The sequence below is a fragment of the Rhagoletis pomonella genome, unplaced genomic scaffold (genome assembly GCF_013731165.1).
Source record: "Rhagoletis pomonella isolate Grant_MI unplaced genomic scaffold, Rhpom_1.0 Rhpom_scaffold_00075, whole genome shotgun sequence".
In the NCBI taxonomy this organism is placed as follows: domain Eukaryota; kingdom Metazoa; phylum Arthropoda; class Insecta; order Diptera; family Tephritidae; genus Rhagoletis; species Rhagoletis pomonella.
In genome coordinates, this window is record NW_023458629.1 from 154,482 (window position 1) to 162,316 (window position 7,835).

The 7,835-nt window shown below is 34.9% G+C and overlaps 1 pseudogene; it reads right to left on the bottom strand.

Moving 5' to 3' along the window:
• The window catches only part of LOC118749884, a 42,011-nt pseudogene extending 39,596 nt beyond the window's left edge, over positions 1 to 2,415 (bottom strand).
• Positions 2,416 to 7,835: the final 5,420 nt, after the last annotated feature.

The window sequence follows — 7,835 nt, forward strand, 5'->3', positions numbered from 1 at the left end:
CTGAAACTCCAATTTGATGTTCACAATTGATTTAAGGTACCCTCATTAAATTTTATTGCATATTGCTTCAATGGTGCTATCATTTATTAACGCTTTAAAGTAAAACTTTTATAATCGAGGAGTATCCCAAGGATACGAATGAAAAAGTAAACGTTTAGCTTGAGATATGGTGTAAATATGTGCAAGGATTCCTCCCACTAAATTTTGGAACTTTTCAGCCACTAGGTCACTATCATTTCTTAACGAACTGTAATCGTCCACATATATGTAAATACTCTAATTGTTAAAAATTTGCATTCACTAATCGAACAATAAAAATAAACTTGTATCTTTAGCGTTATTTAAATTACAAAAAAAGTCTCAGTGTACACATAAATTTTGTAGATATATTGTGATTTTACTTCAATATAAGTATTTTGAGCAGCCCTGATTTAAACAAGAGTCTTCGAGTGTCTTCTGCAAATCGAGAAATTGTTTATCTAAATTTAAATTCAAGTACAAACTAAGAGAAAATCTTAAAAGGTAATAATTCTTTTACCTTTTTTAAGTAAATGACTGTTTATCAGACTAACAAAAGGCAGCTGAAAAGGACGTTCACAGTTGATAAAATTATCAACCAGCAGTTTACCAAAACTAGGCCCGTCGAGAGGGAGGGGGCAAAGTGGTGAATGCTCCCGGGCCCGTCTTCGTAAGGGGCCAAAATATCAGAACCTTAACTTTTTTTTACAATGTAATTGCTCCTTCGTTGTAGGCTTTTATTATAAATATATTCCGATTCGTGCTGATTGTTTCTGACTCTATAAATTAACCTTTATGTCAACACCAACATACCCGGGTATGTTTTGCGTTTTCCAATTACTATATCATGGAAACTATACATCGGATTAACTTCAAATTTCTTGATATCCTCAACAAAAGTATTCTACACCATATTCCTATGTCTGAGTTGGATTGGACCGCCTGGACCAGAGATCTGGCCATTTTTCGACTTTTACCCCTTACATCAACAGCTGCATACCCGGGTATGTATGTATGTGAAAATGCATGCAAATATGTTGATACATTTGAAAAGTAAACTTTATTACGAATAAAATTCTTAATATAGTACAAGAATATAATGATAATATATTATTATAATACATATAAAATAAAAAACTTATTAATTAATTGGATATTATAAACTTTTTAGTTACCTATATTGCATTGCGGCAAATTAGTAGAATGTTTTGCACAAACGAGTTTTTTGCACAATATGCAGGCTTTTTTGTTGGGCGTCGTTTGGAGCCTATGTATAACCTTTGTTTTTATTCTGCCCGTACTGTCACGTTCTTCATTGCCTCCTAGTGCAACATCCATTATCCTCAAAGGACCGCCATTTATTGCTTCAATGGCGCTGCGCATAGAAAATATTCTGCTTATTCGACTATTACGATGGCTGAGTGGAAGATCGACCTATCTCGACAGCCAGTTCGAAAACGCCATATCTCAGAAAATTTTTCAACAACGCACTATTTCAGAATTTTATTGAAAAACACCATATCTCAGAATTTGATTGAAGAAAGCCCTATCTCAGCTGTCGATTTAAAAACGCCCGATCTCAGCACATTTTCAATGTATTTTCGTTTGAGATATGGCGATCTTCAACCAAATTCTGAGATAGGGTGTTTTTCAATAAAATTCTGAAATAGGGCGTTCTCCAATCAAATTCTGAACTAGGGCGTTCTGAGATAGAGCGTTTTCGAACTGGCTGCCGAGATAGGTCGATCTTCCACTCAGCCATCGATTATTAGCTCCTTCTTCTATTTCAGGTTTCGCCAGTTGCTTACTAAGTTGTAGAAGGAACATCATACGTCGGTTTGTAGAAGCCTTCTGGTGTGGGTTGTCTCCACGTAAATTATGTACCTACGTAGCAAAGGCAGCCACATACAGGATATTATAAAAGAATGGTAAAGGACATCTATTCGTTCGCCCTTGAATGAATATTCTGCTAAGCGTTTAACCATGTTATTAACGTCCCCTTTGGTTTTGTTGTGATTTAATATCAAAAGTGACATTTTCTTAAGACTTCTTACTACGGTTTTGTAATGCATTCCTGAAAGGATTACAACTGATTTATTTTTCTTCGGCACGAGCTCGCCCATTGTTTGCAGACCTGAGTATATTGTGGGTTCGAAGCTGGCAGTTTGTGGTTGTACAGCAGACCAAGTTGTTCCATCTTTGTCAGAATAGTTTCCCCGGCTTAACCTGGTCTGTCGTCGTTTTCTCGTCTTCACTTTCGTCTTCCGGGTCGTATTCTGGTGACTGGATTTCTTCTATATCGGAGTCATCTGGAGTTACATCATATTCGGTATCCTCCATAATCTCTTCAGATACAATCTCTGCGTTACTATTTTCCTTGCCTAATTCTTCTAACATCTAGCGAATGTATTCTTGCTGTTCCTCAGGATCGAGTCACTAAGCTGTCGTAGAGTGAGTCATTCAACATCTCCCATTTTTACTTTTGTAAATTTTGTTTCGTTGGGAAACACTTGGCAATAAAAACCCATACCTCTTCAGTCTCTAAGTTCGCACGTCATAAATTCAAGTAGATATCAGAGTATAAATATTCTTTTGCCTACGGGTTCTTTAGGTTTGTGCAAGCGTACATGTAACAAGAAATACCACAAAAATTATTTTCGTCTACTTAAAAACCCCTTTTCTCACATAATTATACAAGTTTTTTACCTAAACAATCTTTTCGCATATACATTCAAAACCCATGATCATAAAGTGTGGTCTGGGAAACTCATTATTCATACAGTAAAATATCATGTTTCGCAAATCTTGTTCTACATACTTAAAATAAACATGTTTTTTTAGAAAATAACAATAAAGTCTTAGCCAGATTAGAAAATTGGTTCGCTGAGTACATACGTGTATCTTGCCGTTCCACAAAACTTAAATTTTTTCGCGGTTTTTTCTTTTAAAAGTATAATTTAAACTACTAAAGTTACTTAACAAAGTCGTAACGGCAAGCTTTTCAAAGACTTGTGAAGTTTTTTTGTCACAATTACAAGTTTTATACTAATAGCAAATTAAAATTTCGTCCCTGCCGCTTTTTTTCGTTTTTCGTTTTCACTGACGTTAATTGTTTTCCGCCGACGCTGCTGCTGCCTATCGCTCTGTTACTGCTCCATCGCTCACTTACGTTTTTGTTTTGTCATCTCTTTGGCGCTAAACACACAACTGGGCTTGTAAGTGTTGAGAGAAAATCATGTCCACTCGCGCCAAATTTACTCGCTTGACAGCCATGCCAATGGGTAGGAGTCCAACAACACAACACCTTGTAATCAAAGGTGAGAACTCGCCTAATACTGCGTGGATTTCGCAACTGGAGGCGAAATTTTTCAGCGCGGCGAAAGAGTCAACAAGGGAATCAGGTGAGCGCTTACTGCTGCTGATAGGAGAGCTGACGGCTGAACTTACAAATTTATAGCTAAGTAATAAAGCTCTCGAAGAAAGAGTAGTGAAAGCGGAACAATATTGTACCGAAACAGAGATGCTGCGGAACGACGTCCATACTCTCAAAACGGAGTTGTGCGCAAGCGAATCTCTAAACGTCAAAGTATACTCACTTCGCAGCCAGCTTGACCGCTATGAAAGAACTGAGGCTGCCGCTGATGCTTGCCTACATGGAATACTTGCGCAAAGTGGAGAAGACTTAGCGGGCATATTTAAAAATATTTGCAGCTGCATTGACAGTGAGATGCCTGGAGTGTCGATCCTCCGATTATTATTAAGTTTGCCTCCCTCAAGGAAAAAAGTAAATTTCTTAAATCTATTGCTTTTCACAACCGCAAAAAGACAGGCTGTAATTAAAACACGCAAGGTTTGACTCCAGCGTGCCAATTTATGTCAACGAATGCCTAACTAAATCAAGTCATTCGTTGCTGAAAACTGCGTTGCGACTGAAGAAGCAAAAGAAAATAGCAACAGCTTACACTAGGCGCGGGAAACTTTTCATTAAGCGCTCTCCCAACGATGCTCCCGTCTGTTTGTCAACAATGCAAGTGCTGAACGGTTTGACTGAAGACAATGTGGAGAATACTTTTTTTCGTAACAAATTTTTGAAACCACGACTGTTCGTACACTTATTTATGTTAAAATTTATTACTTTTCCTGAATATTGTTTTATCTCAAATGTAAATATCTCTGTTGTTGCGAAATCTTATCATGCTCATGTTACTTCCACCTCTTTTAAGTATTTGACATTTTACTCAGATGACACATTTGACTGAGTACATTTTCAAGGAGAAAGGCCAAAGTATAAGTCACTGCGCAATGCTACATGTGCTATGCAAAACAAGAAACGGATTAAAAATCTGTCATATAAATGCCCCGAGCCTATGTAGGAAAATAGATGAATTTAAGTTTTACTTTGAGAGGTCTCTCGTTGACATGGTGTGCGTAACTGAGACCTGGTTCTCTTCACACATGTGCGATAATCTCTTTGCGGTGAAAGGGTATAAGCTCTATAGGCACGATAGAAAGGGGCATGGACGAGGAGTGGCGATTTATGTAAAAGAGTCGTTGAAATTTTTTGTGAAATCTAAGTCGAGCCTGGATGCTTCTGTTGAGTATCTCTTTGTAGAAGTTATCTGTGATAAAAGTAAAATTCTAGTTGGCACTGTGTACCGTCCGAACAAAAATGTTGACTGTGGCCCGCTTGCGAATGCCATTGAAAAAATATCTCTTAACTATGAAAATGTCATTATAGCTGGTGACTTCAACTGTAATTTGCTGGCTGATCATTCTGTATCTAACGTAAGCACTTTTGGTCTTTTGCCTGTAAATACAGTAACACCGACTCACTTCACCAATGGTAGTAAAACTCTTATTGACATATTTTACACAAATGCCTTGAGACGAATTTTGTTGTACGATCAATTATCCATGCCTTCCTTTTCCAGACATGACCTAATTTTTCTAACATTAGACTTCTGTGTCACTAATACTGACTCCGTACATGACATTGGTTTTAGAGACTTTACAAATGTTGACTATGGTAAACTTAACAATGACATCAACCATATTGACTGGCATCATGTAAGGAATTTAACGTCTAGCGAGGACCAATTGCAATCTTTGCAGGCGAATATACTGAGAGTATTTGAAACGCATGTTCCTATTAAGACACAGACTATGCGAGAGTACGACAATTGCTGGTTTAATGCTGAGATTAAAAAAGAAATAGACAAACGGAATAAAATGTATGATCGCTGGAAAAGGCATAAAACGCATGATTTTCTTAACCAGTTTTTAGTTCTGAGGAAATCCGTCTTCATTATGATTAGAAATGCCAAAGCCAAGTATTTCGAATATAGTATTGCAAGGGCAATCGGCAGCAAACAAACTTGGATGAAAATCAAAACCATCGGTCTGGTTAGTAGCAAATCCAAACACCCCCCAGCCTTAGAAGATCTAGATTCTATAAGTCAAAAATTTATAGATATCTCGGCACCTCTAGCCACAAACAACTACTACAGGAAATCCAAGAAATCCGATACAAGGTGGTTTATATGTCGAAAATTGGTAAGGTGTATTGTTATACATATACACATACATATTCTCATATATACATCTATATGCAAACATACATACATACATATGTATATACATATATAGATGCTCCACCCCTAGAAAAGTGTATTAATAATGTTCACATAGTTAATTGCTAAGTATTTAATATATACGTGTATATGAATGGAAAGGCCTGTTGATGTTGATGATGAGAACAAATAAAATTTAATTTGAAATAAAAGGTTTTATATTTACTTATTTATTTTGATAATAAGAATTTTAAACATAAATGTCCGCAATTATATGAATTATAGCTTTGCTGTTTATTATAGTTATATTTAATGTTTTTTCCTAAATACTTTATTATTTGCTTAGGAGGCTATAAGTTTCCAAAGCTATCGAAGTAATCATTATCGTTTTTCCAGTAAGCTACCCAATGCGTTCCCGCACCCTTTGAACTATCCAAATTTATTATTCCACATTCTTTCTTAAATGGTTTACGGGGTAAAGTGTCACACATGAATACCCCTCTAAAATTTGGAATAAATTTTGAATACTTCTTTAAGTCTACATCAGTAAGAGGTCTTCTGGGTAGCTTCATGAAGAGTTTTTTTGATGTGGTTTTAAATATAATCCGAATCCCTTTTTATAAGGCTTTAAAAACATTCCTTTTCCCATTGAAATAGCTTCCATTGTATTATTATGACGTTTCGCCTCCAATAACTGCTCCTTTCCAGTTTTTATAGCATTGATTGTTTTAATAATTCCTGCTGTACCGCCAGATAGACTTCCAAGTGCTCCTAATGCTACGAATAAAGGCGCTAATGGGAGAAATCCTCCAGATTTAGGTAATGGTATTACACGTGGTGTTTTTATTATAGATTTTTTTCCTCTAAAAATATTATTTACAACCTTTCGTGAAATTTTAATTGCATCTTTTAAGTTATCACTTTTCTTTAAATTTTGTTTAGCACTTTTTAAAGCATGTTTGAAGAGATGATAACCAGTTTATCCTCCCTCTTTCTTAGTTTTACTATAAATGTTCCCCATACCGAATTTCGTTTTTGTCTTCATTATATTTGTAACTAACCAAGCATTTGTTTTCTCATTAAGATTGCTATCCTTCGGTTTAACTCTTTCCCAAGCCTTCTCAATTAATTTTTTATCAGCAATATGTCGGTTATCTAAATCTTTATTATATAAATATGATATATCATGTTCTCTACAAGCAGTGTCTAGTAGATTAATCCCTCGATCTCCTCTTACTAAAAGTTTCCGTAGTTTCGTTCCAGGTTAACAAAATTGATAACTAGGCAAATGAAGTTCAATAGGAAGCTTATTAATTATATTATTTATAAAACCTTTTCCAACGACTAACGATTTAAGAATAAGCCTATTTTCATAAATAACTCTCATATAAAATAATATTATATTCAAATAAACGCTGAAGTTTTTTTAATAAATCTATGGTTCTACATAATTAAATTTTAAATTTCGAATACCAATTCAACAGTTAATTTATATTCATACTTTAATTTAGTCTTAATATCTAAACCCCTTCTTTCATATTCATGTTGGTTTTGATCTTGCTCCATTATGTACTCCTCAATTTCACCGCCACAAACGGTTAGGAATTTTCCATTGTCATCCTCTTCATCCCATTTTTTGTTTAAAAAAAGCATAGGCTGCTCTGGCTGGGATGCCCAAAACCTGTAACCGGGGACCCTCATCTTCATCTTCAATACATATATAAGGGTTTTTCATCTCTTCAAAGCACAACATCTCCAATTCGAAATCGAAGTTGTACTCTCCATGATGCTCGCTATTGAGGATTCGATTGATTCCAGGCATGATGTGTTTTATAAGTATCTTTAAACAAAGTAATAATTTCTAATGTACAGTATTAGCTTATCTATACATATTTCATAACTATATAAAAAGCATTGAGGTAAACTGTTGGTAAAGAACATATTTAAATATACATATATTTTAGTAATCTATTTTATACTTCATAATATGATTCAATTAAAATGTGGAAATAATCTTAAACTCAATGTTGCTGTCAAAGAATATATTTATTTTTTATTATCCTATTTAAATTTTATTATATGATTCAAATCAAATGCTAATATTATAAATAGCCTTGATCTTGATTTCATCATCATTGTTTGCCTAATAAGTATAGTAACGCCAAGTGGACGATAACGAATCCCACATAAACATATAAAAAAATGCTCATAAAAGTATGTGTATATTTAAATGTTTTATTCATCTAG